This window comes from Mus musculus, chromosome 4 (genome assembly GCF_000001635.26).
Source record: "Mus musculus strain C57BL/6J chromosome 4, GRCm38.p6 C57BL/6J".
NCBI classification, from domain to species: domain Eukaryota; kingdom Metazoa; phylum Chordata; class Mammalia; order Rodentia; family Muridae; genus Mus; species Mus musculus.
Window position 1 is genome coordinate 34,918,361 of NC_000070.6, and position 21,573 is coordinate 34,939,933.

Here is a 21,573-nt window from a genome sequence, read left to right on the forward strand (position 1 = left end):
TGAAACAGCATACTAATTATATTCTTTGTTTGTTTGTTTGCTTGCTTTTGTTTTTCGAGACAGAGTTTCTCTGTATAGCCCTGGCTGTCCTGGAACTCACTTTGTAGACTAGGCTGGCCTTGAACTCAGAAATCCGCCTGCCTCTGTCTCCTGAGTGCTGGGTCTAATTACATTCTTGAAAAGCACTCAGTTACCGTAAAGATAAAGTGTTAAGCCGTTTTCTAGGTGTTAGTTAGAAAATAACAATTTGTGGCAGCTTCTTCCAGAATGAAAACAGATACACCATAGTGAAGTAACTTCATCTTCCTTCAAGGCCAGTGACGTTTCTAAATGTCAGATAGCTAGTGTGCTATTTCAAGTTTGCTTTTAATATCTTTATCTTTGGAGGCGGGAAGTCACTCTGTAGAGGGCTCGCCTAAAACTTACAGAAAGTATATATCATAAAGAAAAGTTAGGGAGCTAAGAGAAGAAAGAAAGAAAGAAAGAGAGAGAGAGAGGGAGGGAGGGAGGGAGGGAGGGAGGGAGGGAGGAAGGAAGGAAGGAAGGAAGGAAGGAAGGAAGGAAGGAAGGAAGGCAAGCCGATTCCTGGTCAGCCCAGATGTGATCAAGTTTCTGTTGGCATGCCTTCCCCATCATAAACTCAAATTAATCCTGTCTCCTTCTGGTTATCCGAAGTTGCTTGCTACATCTTGTATCGGTCTGGAAGGGATGCGACCCTCTAAACCGACTGTGGTACTGTGCCCTCCAGCAGGGGCCCCAGGCTATCACTCTGCTCAGCAAAGAGACAAGCACCATATTCCCATTGCACCTGCGTGCCAGAGGGAGAAGACCCAGAAGGAGTTTGTCTAGCTTGCAGTTACACCGTGGGAGTCACAAACTGAACTGGACCCAAAAGAAACTTTTGTTGTGATTGTGGAAAGAGCAAGTTAAAAAATTCGGAATGCAAATTGTTTCCTGACAAATGGACGGTGGTAACTTCTTGTAACAGTACAGTAAACACAGTTTCTTTGGATTATACCGCGTTTGTAAGGGACGCCATTCTGATCCCGAGGTAAGGTTCTAGACGAGATGAATCAGTTATGTCTGTGAGGACCGGCTCCATGACAGGCATCTTGGTGCTATTCCCCCCTGAGAGTCGGGGTGTCCAAGAGATGGTATAGCAGGCTTGTATGAACCACTGTTCTTCCTTGCACTGCCCAGTTGGCAGTTACCAGAATATCTGCTACTGTTTGTTAACAAGATGGGCGATCAAGAAGTTATGAAGCCTTGAAAATAGAGGTCACCCGGATAACACCCTAGAAGAGGATGTTCTAGAATATGCTGGCAAGGAAGTTGAAGCTGTGCAGAATGATGAACCCTGTACCAGCTCGGGTTCTGAATCGGACCTCCAGACAGTGTTTAAGAAGTACAATGCCTGGGGGAGGGGAGGGCTGATATTGGCATGTAAAGGGAATAAATAAATAAATAAATAAATGGAAAGAAAGAATGAAAGGGAGGAAGGGGGAGAGGGAGGGAGGAAGGGAGGGGGAAGGAGAGAGAGAGAGAGAGAGAGAGAGAGAGAGAGAGAGAGAGAGAGAGAGAAAGGAAAGGAAGAAAAGATCAAAACTGAGTTGCAGACTTTGGGCGCGCCAAGCTAAGCACTCTGAAGAAACATGCCACCTATTGGCCCCTGAGCAGGCGCCGCAGGCTGTGCACCTGACGAGACTCTAAGCCAATGCACGGAGAGCTAGATGTCCTGTTCCTGACAGGACATCTAGCTCATGGAACAAAGGCAAGAGTGACCAGGCAACTTAATAGACACCCTTAGTGCCAGGCAGTGGTGGCGCACGCCTTTAATCCCAGCACTTGGGAGGCAGAGGCAGGCGGATTTCTGAGTTCGAGGCCAGCCTGGTCTGCAGAGTGAGTTCCAGGACAGCCAGAGCTATACAGAGAAACCCTGTCTCGAAAACACCAAATATGAAAAGAAAAAAAAAAAAAAAAGACACCCTTAGCAGCACTAGTAGAGTCCACCAAGTGGAGCTCAGTTGTGAATACTAAACTTAAAGAGTATCTGAAGAGATTTACGGAGGTGCGGTTGTTAGAGAGGACACGCAGCAATTTGAAGAATTTCAATCAAAAAAGAGAAGGAGAGTGGATGAGCCGCAGTATTACTGCAGCTAGGGTGAGTACCATGTTTCCTCAGTTAGGTTGTCCTGAATAAAAAGACCTTGGTCTGGAGAAAGCAAATTCCTTCCTTCCTTCCTTCCTTCCTTCCTTCCTTCCTTCCTTCCTTCCTTCCTTCCTTCCTTCCTTCCTCTCTCTGTTTTCTCTTCTCTTCTCTTCTCTTCTCTTCTCTTCTCTTCTCTTCTCTTCTCTTCTCTTCTCTTCTCTTCTCTTCTCTTCTTTTCTTTTCTGCAGTTTGTTCCATGACTCCCAAGCCTGCTCAGGGAATCCTCTTGCTGCTTTCTGAGGTTTGACCATGGCTTAGAAGGGACTAGGGAGCTTTTCTCTGGACCAACCTTCAGAGTGGGAGACTGATGCTTCTGGTTCTGATGTTCTGGTATTGATGTCTGATGTAGGCAGGATGCAGGAAGCCTTTGTTCTGAGCTTCATGATGATTTTAAAGTGAAAACTCCCACTGTTCTGCTGGTGCACCAATGTCATCATTAGTACGGTGATGCTCCTGGGACTTTCGGGGAACCCACCCACGTATGAGTCCCTTTGCTGTTGCCTAAAAATAACCAGAATCCACCCTGCCACCTGTGGTGGATAACAGACTAAGGATTCCAGAAAAAGCTCTCAGCTGCACACATGTTGAGTTTTTGTGTGTAAACAGTGTGCACAGCCATTATCCTCCTTATCAAAGTCTTCTGAAGATTCTATGGGATGCTGTATTGGGGGAAGGAAGAAGCTCTTGGATGCTGTAAAATGTCTTGAGCTCCCCCAGTCTACTCGGAAAACATCTTTTGATCCACAAAGAGTCCTAAGTTGCACTCTCAGGTACAACTTAAGTGAGGCACACAAAAGCCATTTTAGGCTGCATGTTGGTGTCAGTAATTTTGTATACATGAGTTCCCGGACAGGATGAAGTAGCCTACATCATCTTATTAGGCCTCCATAAATGGCAGGGCTGATTCTTCTTCTTCTTCTTCTTCTTCTTCTTCTTCTTCTTCTTCTTCTTCTTCTTCTTCTTCTTCTTCTTCTTCTTCTCCTTCTCCTTCTCCTTCTCCTTCTCCTTCTCCTTCTCCTTCTCCTTCTCCTTCTCCTTCTCCTTCTCCTTCTCCTTCTCCTTCTCCTTCTCCTTCTCCTTCTCCTTCTCCTTCTCCTTCTCCTCCTCCTCCTCCTCCTTCTGATTTATTTATTTTATGTATATATGAGTACACTGTAGCTGTACAGGTTTCTGTAAAATCCAAATAAAACCAATTAAAAAACAGCTTGTGGTACCTTCTTCCAGGATGAAAATATACCAGTCATAATTGAGTAACATCCTTTTCCTTCAAGGTCAGTGACTTTCCTACATTTTCAGATATCTAGTGTGCTGATTAAAACTTGCCATTAATATCTTTTTTTTTGTTTGTTTTTTGCTTATTTTTAAAGTTTTTTTTAAAGATTTATTTATTATATGTAAGTACACTGTAGCTGTCTTCAGACATCCCAGAAGAGGTCATCAGATTTCATTACAGATGGTTGTGAGCCACTATGTGTTTGCTGGGATTTGAACTCAGGACCTTTGGAAGAGCAGTCAGTGCTCTTAACCGCTGAACCATCCTTCCAGCCCTTGTTTCTTGTTTTTGAGTCAGAGTGTTTCTCTGTAAAGGGGTTGCTTAAAAATTACAGGAAGTATACATTGTAAAAAAAAATTAGGGAAACAGGTACACACACACACACACACACACAGAGAGAGAGAGAGAGAGAGAGAGAGAGAGAGAGAGAGAGAGAGAGAGAGAGAGACAGAGAGAGAATGAATGAGGGTTTGACTAAGGAAACCACAGGACTTTCTGTGCTTCATGGTCCTCCTTCCCATGCTGAGGGGAGCTTGTGCCACCTTGTGTTCATTGTACGCAACAACTACAGATTAGGTTTCTGATTGTTGGTTCAGTGCCTAGCCAAGAAAAACTAGGAGCTTCTCTGTCAGATAAATGAATGTAGGAACATAGAATTCATGCTCCCAGACCGCAGTCATTCAAAATGGCTCAAGATCAAACTATATTCTAGTCTCTTTTAAGATGAGTGTTGTAGGCTATCTACTAGAGAAGACTCATCAGATGTGGATTTAAGCCAACACAAAGTGTGTATTAGCCAGCAGGTGACTACACCGGGCGTTTGGGATCCCAGTGCAGCCCCAAGCCTTCCTTAGGGGGAGCTATTAAGCACAAAACCATGTTCTGGGTTGACATCCTTCAGTTAACAAGAACAGTTAGCCAGAAGCGGAAATACAAAGTCAGAAGGCAAGGTTAGTTCATTTAGAGACTTTCACAGAACTGTGGACGTTGATGGATTAGGCCTCTGTTTTAGTTTTGACTGAGATGGTGTCGTCAGCATGCTGAGTTTTACAACCTGAATGGCTCTTCCATCATGGAGTCACTGGTGCCAACGTCTGGAACGTGTTATACAGTAGGCGCTGTTGGTTCTGTGTTGACAATATTGATTCTGCAACATGGGACTTACGGAACTATCCACTTTTCACTGGTAGAATCACCAGAATGGAAGCTAGGAATAAACCCACTGAGTTGAGACCATCTGATGTCATTTCTTCAGATAGACTGTTGAGTTCTTTTTGGGGATTCAGACCTCTATTGGTTTGACCAGCTGTCTATTTGTTTATTCTGAGCTGCTTAAAAAAGACTCTACCTAGATAAATAATTTTTTTTTGTTCTGCTTTCAAAGCACTTGGCTTAAAGTATCTGGTTTGAACACATTTTGGTCTTGACATTTGGTCTTGCTTGCTTGCTTGTAGATCTCTAAAGGCATTTTTGGTCTGTTTTGCTTGTTCTCAGAACTTCTTTGCCTTTGGAACTTTGAAGGTATCTTTTTTTTTTTTTTTTTTGGTTTTTCGAGACAGGGTTTCTCTGTATAGCTCTGACTGTCCTGGAACTCTGTAGACCAGGCTGGCCTCGGAACTCAGAAATCCACCTGCCTCTGCCTCCCGAGTGCTGGGATTAAAGGCGTGTGCCACCACACCCGGCTTGAACGTATCTTGTTTCTGTTTTGTTTGTCTTGGTTTTTGTTGTATTTAAAATTGATTTATTGTCATTTGGCCTTTGTTTCCTGACGCACCTCAAATTCGTAAATTTTCAGCTTCTTCTCCTGTGACCTCTCCAAGCTTTTACTTTAGGGATTGTATGAGCAACTGATGATAATGACTCTGAAGACAAGAAACAGTTGTTCCCTCCCACCCAGAACTGTGGCGGTGTCAAGGGGAGCAACACGTGACCTGCAGTGACCTCACAGGGAAGCATAACAAACATACCCATTCCTGGGTCAGAAGGAAACTACATATGGGGGATTGGTCACCCCCTGTCTTGAGCTCTTTCACATTTGCAAAAACCTGCAGGAAATTCCTAAGACTCAGTGGGAGAAGAGGTCTCCTGGTAAAGGCAGAGAAAGTTGATCCAAACCCAGCACATAAAACTGACCCAAAACAAGTATTCCTTGGCTAGCATAGTTAGATCACTAGGCAGGAAAAAGAAGCACACACACACACACACACACACACACACACACGCACAAATGCATCCACATGTGGCAGGCATGCAAACAGAGAACAAGGCTTCGAGAAAGAAGGAGATGCATTTAGAGATAAACTGCCGTCAGATATCATAGCTGACTTTATATGTAATAATTATTAACATGAGAGTATTTGGGCAATTTTAACATTTACTACATCCAAATTGGTTTACCTTGCATGCTTAACAAAATCCTAGAATTAAGGTTGTTATGGGTTATAGGCTTAAGCTTGGGGCTAGAGTTAGAAGGTTAGGTTAGGGGTTAATGTTAGGATTAGGGTTAGTGACTAGGATTTCGGGTTAGGGTTCGACAGAGAAAGAATGAAGCTGATAGCATGGAGTCACCTTCAGGGTTGTGGTTAGGGTTAGGGGTTAGTGTTGGGGTTGTAGTTAGCTTTGAGAGATTTAGGGTTAGGGTTATTGGTTAGTTAGGGTTAGAGTCAGTGGGTTAGGGTTAAGCTTTGGGTTATGAAGTTTGGATATGATTTGGGGAGAATTGAGGTCAAATAATCATATTTTATATCAATTTAAACATGTTTTAACTCCAACCAATTGTTTGTGCTAAATGTTCATCTTAGCTGGAGTGATGTCTCATTGAGTAAGACCATTCTACTCTTACTGAAGACCCAGTTTCAGTTCTCAGCACCAAAATGGAAGCTCACCCCATCTGAAGCACCAGTTAAGGGATCCCACTACCTCCTCCGTTTGTGGTAATGAAGTATCCTTGTGGTACACATACATACATTCAAGTAGAACATACATTCACATAAAAGTAACTAAAAAAAAAAAAGACATCACCCACATGATTCTAGTGCCTTCAGAAATGAGTTTCTGGTGTCTGAAGGCATGAGGTCAAAGTCAATTAAAAACAGTTCTTAAAACAATAGTGTATGGCCAGGAGTCATGAATGTTTCAGCCTTCCTGGATCAGTCCTCTACATTCAAGGAAAGATTAAAGCAGATTGCATGAATGACTGATGGAGTTACCTACAGGGCTGTGAAATCAGCTGAGATGTCAACCCTGCCCTTGCCTAGTCCTCCCGGGTAGATTACTCTCCCAATTCCTCCCCCTCCTCCATACCTGTGGCACTCAGCCAACTCCTCTCACTGTTGTAAAATCAATCACTAAACTCTGAAGAACGTGTACCACACACTGACACAACACATATGCACATGTTGACCTGATGTCGTTTCTTGTTTTTATGTTTTTTGTTTTGTTTTTGTTTTTCAAGACAGGGTTTCTCTGTGTAGCCCTGGCTGTCCTGGAACTCACTCTGTAGACCAGGCTGGCCTTGAACTCAGAAATCCGCCTGCCTCTGCCTCCCGAGTGCTGGGATTAAAGGCATGTGCCACCACTGCCCCGGTGTCATTTCAAGTTGTGTCTTATTCCTTGCTGGCTGCTCAACACTTGAAGCTTGATCTCTCTTACAGGATGGCATATTTTTTGTTAGAAGATCTCTAAAACAAGAGACAGTTGTTCTTATTTGGAGCAGAAGTGGTTCAGGGTTTCTGAACATATGTTTCCTATTCTTTCCAAGTGTGGTTCTGGTGGGTAACATTCACCAGAACCGAAATCAGAAATTAGGATTTGTGTATACGATGGTTTGAATATGTGTAGCTTAGGAAGTGGCACTATTAGGATGTGTGGCCTTATAGGAGTAGGTGTGGCCTTGTTGGAAGAAGTGCATCATTGTTGGTGTGAACTTTAAGACCCTCCTCCTAGCTCCCGAGAAGCCAGTCTTTCCCCGTTTGCCTTCGGAACAAGATGTAGAGCTCTCAGCTCCTCCTGCACCATGCCTGCCTGGATGCTGCCATGTTCTAGTCTTAATGATAATGGACTGAACCTCCGAACCTGTAGCCAGCTACAATTAAATGTTGTCCTTATAAGAGCCTTGGTCGGGCTGGTGAGATGGCTCAGTGGGTAAGAGCACCCGACTGCTCTTCCGAAGGTCAGGAGTTCAAATCCCAGCAACCACATGGTGGCTCACAACCATCCGTAACAAGATCTCTCTTCTGGAGTGTCTGAGGACAGCTACAGTGTACTTGCATATAATCAATAAATAAATCTTTAAAAAAAAAAAGAGCCTTGGTCATGGTGTCTGTTCATATCAGTAAAACCCTAAGACAGTGTACTAACTCAAAAGTTACATTCATTTGCAACTTGTAGTTAAAGTGAGAGTAATTGGGTTCCCAGGAAATAAGGATTTTTAAAGTACAGAGGTAAGGATAATTTTACTTGAATATTTTACATCATAGGGAATATTTTAATAGTGTTTTGACTTCTCAAATAATCATTTGACCTTGAAGCCTAGTTTGTTTGTTTGTTTGCTTTTCTTTTTTCCAGACAGGGTTTCTCTGTGTAGCCTTGGCTGTCCTGGAACTCACTCTTTAGACCAGGCTGGCCTTGAACTCAGAAATCCACCTGCCTCTGTCTCCCAAGTGCTGGGATTAAAGGCGTGCACCAGCCTGTTTTTTTTTTTTTAAAGGAATGCACATTCTCCTTTTCTGTGTGTCTATTAATGTAATGCTTCATGATTGAAATCTGATCTTTTGAGCTGGAGAGATAACTCAGAAATTCAGAGCATGTCTTGCTCTTCCAGAGGATCAGAGTTCAATTCCTAGCACCCATGTTGGGTGCCTATAACTCTAGCTCCAGGGAATCCAAGTCCTCTGGCCTCCTTAGACACCAGCACCCAGGTTCACACACGCGAAGACACAAAAACTAATAATAATGAAGAAGAAATTCCTGTCTTCATTTTAAAATAATTCATTCTGGTTGATGTATTTGAGAGTGTATATCAGGTATATTGTGTGGTTTGGCTCATGTGTGCATTGGGTAGTCATCAGTTCAAGGAAACTGTCTTGTTCATCTCCCTACACTTTTGTCCTTTCTTGGTTGTGAGCACCTCCCTAATTCTTTTTGCCTGATCTTGGCACTATTATGTTCTTACAGCATGCTGCTGAAATGGTTAAGGAAGTTGCAGGAATGTAGGCATTGTTTTCATCTTACAAAAAAAAGTAAAGACAAGAAACTCAACATATTGTTAACTTAGAATTTACATAAATTATCTTGACTTGCCATCTCCACGTCATCTCTATCTTCTAAGCCTGTTATGCTAGCTATGATTTTGTAACTTTCGTAGGGTTAAGCTCAGTGGTAAACACCTGTAGCACTAGAGCTTTGGCTGTGGGAAGAAGAGACTCACAGACTATCGGGAGCTGTCAGTCATGTGGGTGCTCGAAAGCAAACCTCAGTTTTCTGCAAGACAACAGTGCTTTTTTTTTTTTTTTTTCCCACTGATGGTTCTTGCCAGCCTCCTTCACTAACTTCTTATAACGCATATCTCTTTTGCAGGTGGGATGAAGAGTGTTGAAATGGAAGATTATTCTGGGTAATCCTGATAGATCTTAATGCAATCATAAAAGTCATCATAGAGAAAGGCAGAAAGGTTCAAGGAGTGAGAAGGGAAAGAAGATAGAAGGGAAAGGGAAGATGCTGCTGCTCTAATGTGGAACTAAGCCAGAGGAATGTGGGCAATCTGTAGAGCCTGGGAATGCAAGGACTATGCTCCCTCCATATTCCACAAGGAACCCACTATGTCAATGCCTTGATTTTAGTCTGTAAAGCTCATTTGCAATTATGACCCCAAGAATGATGAAATATATATGTGTTATTTTTAATTTGGGTAACTTTAAAAATCTTAACAGACTAATATAGCATGCAACAAAGGTAGGAAATTTGAATAAACGCAAAATGGCTTCTTATTTACCAATCTCTTTAGCTTTTGATGAGGTTGCGCTCATTTACACCCATCACAGAGTGAATATTCTGTAACTAAACACATTTAACTACTCCAGCATACTGAACATGGTAGCTGGAGCTAGCTTACTCTGCATGAGCTCACAATACACTAGCTTACTGTAGAAAAAGTCACCAAACACTATACATGCAAACTTACACATAAGCAGACATAATACACATGCACACACACATAGATATACATATATATACACACATTAACATACACAAGTGCACACACATAAACAGATACATGTATACACCCACGTAAATATACACATGCATCACACATAAATTATACACATACAGATATAAACATATAGACATACATACACATAAATGTACACATGTACACAAACACTTAAATGTACACATGTTCACACACATAAGCAAATATATGTACATGCACAAACAAAACTATCAATGTGTACACACATGAACATACACATAAACATATATACACATACACTCATTAATATATACCTACACATAAATATTCATATCTATTTGACAGTGTTCTATTGCTGTGCAGAGACACCATGACCATGGCAGCTTCTATAAAGAAAGGCATTTAACAGAGGCTGGCTTACAGGTTTAGTGGTTTAGTCTATTATCAGCATGGTTGGGACCATGGTGACATGGCATGTCATGGTGTGAATGGTGTGAGAGGTGAACAGGTGATGGCTTTGGAACAGCAAAGCGGCAAGCTCCAGCAGTGGGCGTGGCAGAACGATTGAGCGGCAAGCTCCACCCCTGAGCAAGCAGGTTTCAGGCTGGGGGAGGGGAGACTACACTGGAACTCAGAAATCTGCCTGTCTCTGCCTTCCAAGTGCTGGGATCAAAGGCGTGCGCCACCACGCCTGGTGCCATGTATATACTTAAGTAGACATATATATATTTTATACACACACACACACACACACACACACACACACACAAATAAATATATACATATACACAAAACATATACACATACAGAAACACATAAATTCATAAGTATATATACATAAACATACATAAACACATTCACACATAAATATACAAATGTACAGACATGTACACATATGTGCACATAAACTACATTTGTATAAACATAAAAATCCACATCTATACACATGTAAACACCTAACACATGTAAATAGTTGTACATGCACATAAATATACACAGTCCACACATATTAATATATACCTGTACACACATGGACATATAAATAAACACACATACTCATAAAAGCCCACATGTACACACATAAATAAACACATGTACATACACAAATAAACATGTACACATGCATAATAAATATGTAAATGAACATGTCTATATATATACACTAATATGTATGTGCACACATAAATATGATCATGTACACAGACATAAGTATTCATATGTGCACACACATACATGTGTACATGTATACAAAGAAATATACACATTTGCACACATTTACATAAACATAAATATACACATGTACTCATATGCATGCACCTAACTATACACATATCTACAAATGCCCACACATTAACATTCACATAAACATACATACACATATATGCATAGGCATACACACACAAATATGTGCATATACACACATATTCAATGAACATACAATATTAAGCATATGCATGTATACATAGTATACTCATGTACACAGACATAAATATCCACATGTCTACACATAAATATATATATATCTGCACAAGTAATTATACAAATGTATATACATAGAAAGATATACAAGTACACAAAGGTACACAGAGATTAATATATACATATAAATATACACATTTACATATATAAAATACACATGTACACACAAATAAATACATGTACTCATATAAGACTATACATGTACACAAAATAACCATATTTATGTACATATATGTCCACATATAAAATATGTACATATTTTATACACTAATATGTATGTGCACACATAAATATGATCATGTACACAGACATAAGTATTCATATGTGCACATACATACATGTGTACATGTGTAAAATATGTGGACATATATGTATGTATACACATGCACATAAAATACATACACACATAAGTATACACATGTATGCAAATAAATATAAACATTCACACATACAAATGTACATATATATACATATAAATATACACATATTCAAACATGTAAAGACACAGATATATAGAGATACACGCATATACACAGATACACATGTACACACAAATATACACATATACACATTAATTTACATTAACATATGTACATGCATGAAAATGCAATGCACATTCATGTACACATAAATATACAAATGTACATATAAATATCTACATGTACCCACATAAATATATTAATCTATATCACTTACCATAAATATGTAAAAGCATAAACTATATATGTAAATATACACATGTACATACTCATAAACATATACTTACATAAGCATGCAAACATACTCATATACACACACAAACTTATAAACATGAACACACATAAATATACTCATGTATACACAATAAGTATTCACATGTGCATATACATAAATATATGTATGTGTACATAAAAATATACACATGTAGACAAAAATAACTATACCAATGTACACACATACACACATTATTATATGTATGGACACACCTGTAAACACATAAAAATACACATTACACATAAAAACAGATACTCAAAACACACATATACACACATATGTAAATATACACTTGTACACACATAAACATGCAATTTTACAAACAAGTATACAAATATATACACATAGACATTTATATGTCTATACACTTAAATACACACATATATACACATAAGCATAGATATACATATGGACACACACATAAATATACATGTGTACACATATACACACATACACAAAAGCACATACATGTATATATATACATGTACCCATATACAAACACATAGATTACACATGTACACACATAAATATACAATGTATATACATAAGTATACACATGTAAACACCTGTACACAAGTTAATATAAATATATCCATGTATATACACATTAATATGCACATGTACACATAAATATTCAAACATGTATAGGAACATAAAAATGCACAGACACATAAATATGCACCTGTTTGCACATAAAAATTCACATGCACATACATAAACATTTAGTACATGTACACACATAAATATACATATGTACACACAAATATGTACATGTTCATGCATATATACATAAATGAGTATACACATGCATACACATAAACATTCACAAAGCATGAACATAAATATTTACATGTGAATACACATAATATACATATGTATACCGGGCATGGTGGCACACGCCTTTAATCCCAGCACTTGGGAGGCAGAGGCAGGCGGATTTCTGAGTTCGAGGCCAGCCTGGTCTACAAAGTGAGTTCCAGGACAGCCAGGGCTATACAGAGAAACCCTGTCTTGAAAAAACAAAACCAAAAAACAACAACAAAAAATATACATATGTACAAGCAGGAATATACACATGTACACACATAAATATAAATATACAAATGTACATGCATGTACACACATAGACATACCTATGTAGGGGAATTTCCTCTAATTAATTAATAGGGTAATAAAAATGACAAAAAGCCAATCATTGGGCGAAGAGGAGGAGGCCGGCTTTCTGGGTATGAGAGAGGAAGAGGGGACACAGGAGGAAGGAAAGGCCTTTTTCATGGTGAGGCCGAGAGTGAGAGGAGTGCAGGATGTAGGCCTGTGAATTGTCCTACCCAGTGATGGCTCCTGCTACTGGAAGAATTCCCTACATACAATAGTTGATGTGTTTAGGACAATAGATATGGGGCTAGTATCTGTGTCATCTGTTGATTTTAAACTAAGATTGTCTGGTGTTTTCCATTCTCCGTGACTCGGGTGGGCAAGAGGAAAAGAACATAGCGTGGGCGGAATTCGGCCGGACTTTGGAATGGGATGATTGGGCAAAGGACTGAGCTCCAGGGAAGAGGTAACCACAGTGGAGCATGGCGAGAGCATGCCCCCAGCTGGCAGAGGGGTGATGGGCTGACCAGAGAATGATTTTGGAGCTCTGGAGAGGCAGAGCCTGCATTTGTAGGAGAGGTGTTGGCTAGGAGAAACACGTGGGCTGCGGTCTCAGGCCATTGCCCTGGGCTAAGAACAGACAGAGACCACTGATGCTGGCCCCTAGATGGATTTAGCGTGGTTTTTAAAAATTACATGCTACATACCTAGATACATACATTAATATAAGCATGTAAATACACATATACACATGTGAACACTCATCAACACACATTAATATACACATGTGTGCTCATGTATGTGCATAAACATACATAAACACACACATATATGCACATACACATGAATATACATACATACACATATAAATATACACTTGTGCATACATAAATATACAGATATATAGCATGAATATAGACATGTACAGACATATACACACACAAGAACACACATACATATGTACAGGTATACACTCATCCACACACATTAACACACACTTGTACATATATAACCTGGGGGATAGAGAGCTTGTACATGGGGATGGAGGGCTTGAATATGTCAGGGGTGTTGGTATGCAAGTATGAGCACAAGCAGCCGCTAGATATCCTTATTTTGAGGCAGGTGACTCTGGGTTCAGAGCAGTGCTATAGAAAACACTCTGCCACAGCAGCTGAATCCACTGGCTCAGTGAGGGGAAACCCAGGCATTCAGTGCTTCACTCAGTGCTTCAGGTGTGGTGCCAACAGGGAGGAGCTCAAGCCAGGATCTCTCACATGCTGGGTGAGCTGTCTGGCACGAAGCCTATCATTACTTACGTTTCAGCTGTAATGATGTTGAGGGGCAAGCTTGTGGATCCAAAGTTTCCTTCACCTTTTTGCAGAAACAGTAATGGCAGCCTGAGAGTCAGTGACTACCAGGGGACCAAGGTGACACAACAGCAGCTGACATGACTGGGCAGAGCGATACTCCGAGTTATATGATGGTACTGTGCCCTGGCGGTCTCTCCCATGGCTGGATGAACTGACTGGGAAGAAGGATACTGGATGTGAGGCAGTTTCCAGGGAAGCATCTGAGACAAGTCTTAGACTGAACCTCCTCCAGGGTCCTTGGACATCAGCAGAGAGAAACTGCAATGCCTGGTCACTCTTTAAGATTCTCACAATGCAGTCATGTCAGGCCACTCTGGCATAATATTAGGAGTCATTGCCAAACAAAAGCAGTAGGCCCTGAGCAACACTCGCTACTTGTGTAGGTGAGAGCAACACTGCCCACTGGGGTCAACCTCTCACACAATAAAGAGTTGGGAAAGATGGCTGCTACATATTTCTGTGCTAAACACCACAACCGTATTTCCTGTGATATGCTGGGGGTAAGTCAACCTAAAGAGGAGTAACTGGTTCTTGATGGGTCCGAGATCTAACATGACAGGATTCCTGCTAAGACATCAGAACAGCAGAAATGCAAGAACAGTGGCACACCGTGTCAAGTGTCAGGGAGAGGACTCCACACACGTCAAGAAGAGAGGCCTCTGGAGGAGCCTGTCCATTTAGCACCTGGTCTGGATCAAGGCTCCAGCCAACAGAAGGCTGAAGATCAGCTGTTTACACCACCCACCAGTCGTACACCCTTAGAGAGTACATGCTCCCCAACCAAGGTTTCTTCTTTGAGACCTTCCTTCTATTGGGCTTATCTACAGATGAAGCTGCCTGCAGACAACCGTTTCTATTTTACTCATATGACCTTTCTTCTATGATCATTGATATGAGCATCACAGAAAACACCAGTCCAGCACTCTGTCTTCATCCTTTTCATTTTTATATTTTGCTTATTGAACGTATGTTCATATACTTTCAATTTTGTGCATGTGCCTGCGCATGTGTTATTTTCTTCTATCAGTTTCCACCTGCATTTGTGACAAGAGAAGACCACACCTGGGACAGAGCCAGATGCAATAGCAAGGACCAGAGGAAGACCCTCACGTTGTATAGCCGTGTTTGACATCCATGGAGAGGATACCCTCTCTACACTGGGAAAAGAGTCCACATGAAGATCTAAAAAAACCCTGCACATACCTTAGCAACACAGCCTCTAGAAAAATGGAGGGTCAGAATCTGCTATTTCTATCATGCGTCAGACTACAGAAGGGAGAAAAGCCACATGGCACCTTATTGGGACACTCTTTGGGTCTCTCTACATGTTTAGAAAGCTTTGTTTCCTTGGTGTCTTCATCCTCACTGGCTATTAAACTCTTTCTGTCTTCTCTTTTGCAGAGTTCCTTGAGCCCTGAAGGGAGCAACTTGATGGGCATCCCATTTATGAGTGAGTGGGTACTCAAAGGTCTTTTACTCTCTGCACATTGTCCAGCTGTGAGTCTCTTTATTGGTTCCCATCTGCTGCAGGAAGACCCATCTCTGATGATGGCTGGGCAAGGCACTGACCTACGAGTACAGCAGGATTTCATTAGGAGTTATTTTATTATTACATTCCTTAGGAGAGAGTAGCATTTGCTTTTCCCTGAGGTCCCTGACCTACCAAGTCTCAGGTTCTTGGGCACCTGAGCGGTGTTGGGGATGGGTTCCATCTCATGGATTGGGCCTTAACTCCAATCAGATATTGCTTGGTTCCTCCCAAAAGCTATGTGCCAGCATTGCATTAGTTCATCTTGTAAGCAGATCACCATTGTAGATCAAAGGATTTGTAGTTCCTTTGGTGCTTCCCTTTCTCCTTTGGTGGCATGCAGAGTACCTTGTGGTACCATGAAATGTTAGTCAGTATGGGATAAGGCTTTAGGTAGGCACCAGCTTGACTTCTCCATTTTCAATGAGTTGTGTAGGTGTTATCTTCAGCAATAGTCTCTGTTAATGAATAATTATATTTGTACATGTGTTTGGTTATCTGTGTAGATGTTTATTTTTATATAGATACATGTGTATATTCATGTATATACTTGTATACTATGTGTATGCATGTATACATATGTATATCTATTCATGTACATGCATATATGCCAATTAATGTGTACATGTGTATATTTATTTGTGTGTACCTGTGTATACCTGTGTATACCAGTGTGCCTGCGTATATTTATGTCTACATGTTTGAACATGTACATGTATACATGCGTATATTTCTGTTTACATGTTTGAGCATGTATGTGTGTACATAAGTGGTTTATGTATTTCCATGTATATACTTATGTGTGTACATGCATTTACATGGGTATAGTAATTTTGTATGCATGTATATATTTATGTGTGTACATGTATATATTAATCAGTGTGTACATTTGTGTACTTGTTGTTTTGCCTTTTGGTTTTGTTTTGTTTTGTTTTGTTTTGTTTTTTTCAGGACAGGGTTTCTCTATGTAGAGCGGGCTGTTTTGGAACTTGCTGCAAGCCCTCTGGTCCCCTGTGCCTGCGTAGAAAAGAGTCTCTAGAGTATATGGGCAAAGATTAAGATGTGACAGACAGCCAGACACGCGAGATGGTGTTGGATCTGAATGTAATGTTCTGGTTGAGCTTCAGACTTATATTACAACGAATTATCAGAGGATACAAATCACAAAAAGACAAGATACACTGAAATTCACCAGTTACAGCAGAAAGGAATTTGCAGGGACTAATTAAATGTTTACATTAGGGATAACAAGCCCTGCCTAGGATCAGCCTAAAAGCATCAGGGGGTTGTTAACTCTTGATAGGCCTTAAGAGTAGTGTGTTATCAGGAGCTCTAAATTCTTAGGTCTAGTAAAACTTATCCTGTCTGGAGAGTTCCCCCTTATCAGGGTAGTATATCAACTTATACTTGACATGGAATGTAGCCTGTAGTAAAAGATTTCTATCTCAGTGAGACTTTTAGTCTCTATCTACAGACAGCTGAGTAAATGACAGATGTTTTATTGTTTTATTTATTTTTTTTTTTATGTATGTATGCATGCATGCATGCATGCATTTTTTTAAAGATTTATTTATTTATTATATGTAAGTACACTGTAGCTGTCTTCAGACACTCCAGAAGAGGGAGTCAGATCTTGTTACGGATGGTTGTGAGCCACCATGTGGTTGCTGGGATTTGAACTCTGGACCTTCGGAAGAGCAGTCGGGTGCTCTAACCCACTGAGCCATCTCACCAGCCCGTTTTATTGTTTTATGATACAGCTTAATTAGTTACTGAATGGGTTAAGCTCCTTGCTGCTATCTGGAATCTAAGAACACTGGAAAAAGGCTTTAGCTATGTTAGAATACAATCTTAAAAGGCATTTACTATAAGGTAATGCTATATAGAGTGCACGTGAATCTATACACTAGATTAATGTGGTGGAAATTTGAATATAATGGGTTAGGGAAAGAGATGCCATAACTCTGGGAGGAAAATTTCCCTGGACTCTTATCCTCGTGAAACAGCTTCCAGGCTTTTCGCCTGGCAAACCGATCCAAACTGGAGAGTTGGCTTTCGCCAGAATATCCAGGAGGAGAGTCCTAGAAATTCATTTCTCATGAGCAGCTTTTTGGCATTTCTGCCTCACAAGCTGACTCCACCAGAGTGCCCTGACAGGAACTCACTTCATAGACCAGGCTGGCCTTGAACTTGGAGAATCCCCTGCCTCTGCCTTCTGAGTGCCAAACTAATGTGTGTACATTTGTATAACTATTTGTGTAAGTATGTGTTTATTTTGTGTGTGTGTATATATATGTATATTATGTGTATATATTATATGTACATGTATATATATATGTGCATATTTGTACGTTTATGTCTACATGTGAATGTCAATAGGTGGACATATGTATATGTGAGTATTCATGTGTATATTTAGGTACATGTATTTATGCACACATGTATATTTATGTATATGTAAATGCATGTGCATGTGTACATTTCTCTATGTGCACATGCATATATTTATGTGTGTATATTAGTATAGTGTACATGTGCATATTTATGTATGTACATGTGTATGTTGGTGTGTGTACATGTGTTCATTTGTATGTGTGTGTACTGGCTAATTTTGTGTCAACTTGATACAAGCTGGAGTTATCACAGAGAAAGGAGCTTCAGCTGGGGAAATGCCTCCATATATCCAGCTGTGGGGCATTTTCTCAATTAGTGATCAAGGGCCCCTTGTGGGTGGGACCATCTCTAGGCTGGTAGTCTTGGTTCTATAAGAGAGCAGGCTGAGCAAGCCAGGGGAAGCAAGCCAGTAAGGAACATCCCTCCATGGCCTCTGCATCAGCTCCTGCTTCCTGACCTGCTTGAGTTCCAGTCCTGACTTCCTTGGTGATGAACAGCAGTATGGAAGTGTAAGCTGAATAAACCCTTTCCTCCCCAACTTGCTTCTTGGTCATGATGTTTGTGCAGGAATAGAAACCCTGACTAAGAGAAATTGGTACCAGCATAGTGGGGTATTCCTGTGACAACCTGACCATGTTTTGGGGAGGACTGTGGAAGGACTTTGGAACTTTGGGCTAGAAGAGCCATTCGGTGTTATGTTGTGTAGGAGCTTGGAAGACAGTGCAGAAAATGGAGGCCTGGCTTGTGAAATTTCAGAGGGAAAATTAAAGACTCTTTTCAGGGCCATTGTTACTTTGATTGTGAAGATTCTGTGGTTCTGGTTAGCTGGGGCTGAAGAGTCAGCTGTGATTAACAGGATACCAGAACTAGTAACGTGAAATCTTTGTATTACTGGGACTATTGATGCTGGTTAGCTGGAGCTAAGAAATTAGCGGTGATTAAGAAGAGACCAGCATCATTGAGGTGAAATCTTCTGGGAAGTGTTTTCTGAAAGCACAGAGGCTGTGTTTCAGAGATAACCAAGGTTGTACCTTGTGCTGTGGCTGGACTTAGTAATGTGTAAGAGTTAACCAGGTGGTACTGGTTTTGAAGGCATGAAGGGGTCACACAGAGCAGCTGAGGCTCAGCATTGTGAGAGGCCATTGGTGAAGGTGCAGCCTCAGTTGCAACTGACGGCCCAGGACTAAAAATAACCCATATATATTTCATCATTCTTGGGGTTATAATTACAAATGAGCTTTACAGACTAAAATCAAGGCATTGACATAGTGGTTTCCTTCTGGAATATGCAGGAAGAACCTATGCCCTTGTATTTCCAGTTTCTATGAGTTGCTCACATTTCTCGGGGCCTAGTTCCACATTATATCATCTTCTCTTTCCATTCTTCTATCTTGCTTTCACCTTCTCACTCCCTGAACCTTTCTGCCTTTCTCTATAATGACTTTTATGATTACATTAGGGTCTACCAGGATTACCTAGAATAATCTTTCATTGCAGATGGAGCTCTTCATCCTACTTGCTAAAGAAATGTGTTGTAAGAAGTTAGTGAAGGAGGCTGGCAAGAACCATCAGTGTTAATAGCCTTACTGGCAGTTTGTGGAGAGCAACCAATAGCCTTGGCAATAGCCTGGGTTGTTTCCATGGGACCCCTTGGCAAACAACTTGATTAGATATAACTGATTCCCAGAACTGGAGACTTCATTTGGGATAAAGAGATGGCAAGTTGGGTTTCTGTTTCTCCTGTTATTGTCAATTCTATTTAGATTATATATCTATCTATCTATATCTATCTATATCTATCTATCTATCTATCTATCTATCTATCTATCTCTATTTATCTATCTATCTATCTATCTATCTAATTATTAGGAAGGTTTTGCTGTATCAGCTCCCTATATGATCCCTCAAGTGGTCCTTCATTTTAGCTGTCCCACCCATATCTTCTCCATTACTCTACTTTTCCTTCTCCTCTTCATTCCAGTCACCCACCTCCCTCATCCATAACTATCTATTCTTTTTTTCATTTTTATGGAGAACCATTCCTCCCCTTAGTCCTGTATTTATGCATAGTCTCTGTGATTATATGGAGTTTAACCTGTTTATTAAAATAGTAGCTATACCTCCTTTATCATATTCTCAAATAACTCTAAACCCTATTACAGAGATACTTTCTCAGTCATGTTCATTGATGCTCTATTCCTCATGGCCAGAAATTAGAAACATCCTAGATGTCCATCAATGTATGAATAATGAAAACATGATACATTCATACAAATATTACTCAGCTGTTAAAAAATTTCATGAAACTATGAATGGAGTAGGAAAATGGACAGAGCCAGGATAAAAATCATCTTAAGATATAACCCAATCCCCAAAAGACAAACACAGCATGCAATCTTTTGGCTTCTTTCCTTCCCATTTGTGTCTACTTGATCTCTTAGGTGGAGCTAAGACTTTAAGTACTATATTGAATAGGTATGGAGAGACTGGACACCTTGTCTTGTTCCTGATGTTAGTGGAAATACTTGGAGTTTCTCTCCATTTAGGGTGATTCTGACTGTGGACTTGCTGTTAACTGCCTTTATTATGTTAAGGTATGGTACTTGTATCTTTCTGGTCACTCCAGGAATTTCATAAAAAAATAAAATGATGCCATGCCTGTTAAAGGCTTTTCTGCATCTCATGAGATGTTCATATGGCTTTGTCTTGTCTTTCTGTCTTTGTGTGTGTGTGTGTGTGTGTGTGTGTGTGTGTGTGTGTGTGTGTGTTTTCAAGACAGGGTTTCTCTGTAGCCCTGGCTGTCCTGGAACTCACTTTGTAGACCAGGCTGGCCTCGAACTCAGAAATCCGCCTGCCTCTGCCTCCCAAGTGCTGGGATTAAAGGCGCGCGCCACCACGCCCGGCTGTCTTTCTGTTTTTTTATATTGTGGATTACATTTATCAATTCACATATTGAACCATCACTGAATCTCTGGGATGAAGCCTATTTGATCATGGTGGATTTTTAAAAATGTTTTTGTTTATTTTGTTTGCAAGTATTTTATTGAAAAATTTTGCATCTCTGTTAATAAGGAAAATTGGTCTATATGTTTCTTTGTTGGGTTTTTATGTGGTTTATCAGGAAAACTGTGGTCTGCTAAAAGAATTGTACAATGTTCCTTCTGTTTCCGTGTTTGTGGGGTAATTTGATAAGGATTGGCATTAATTCTTCTTTGAAAGTCTGGCTGACTTCTTCACAAAATCCACCTCGCCTTGGGCTGATTTTGGTTGGGAGACTCTTAA

General features: G+C 40.4%; 1 pseudogene; it reads left to right on the forward strand.

The window, feature by feature from the left end:
• Positions 774-2,157, forward strand: Gm12361 (predicted gene 12361; annotated as a pseudogene).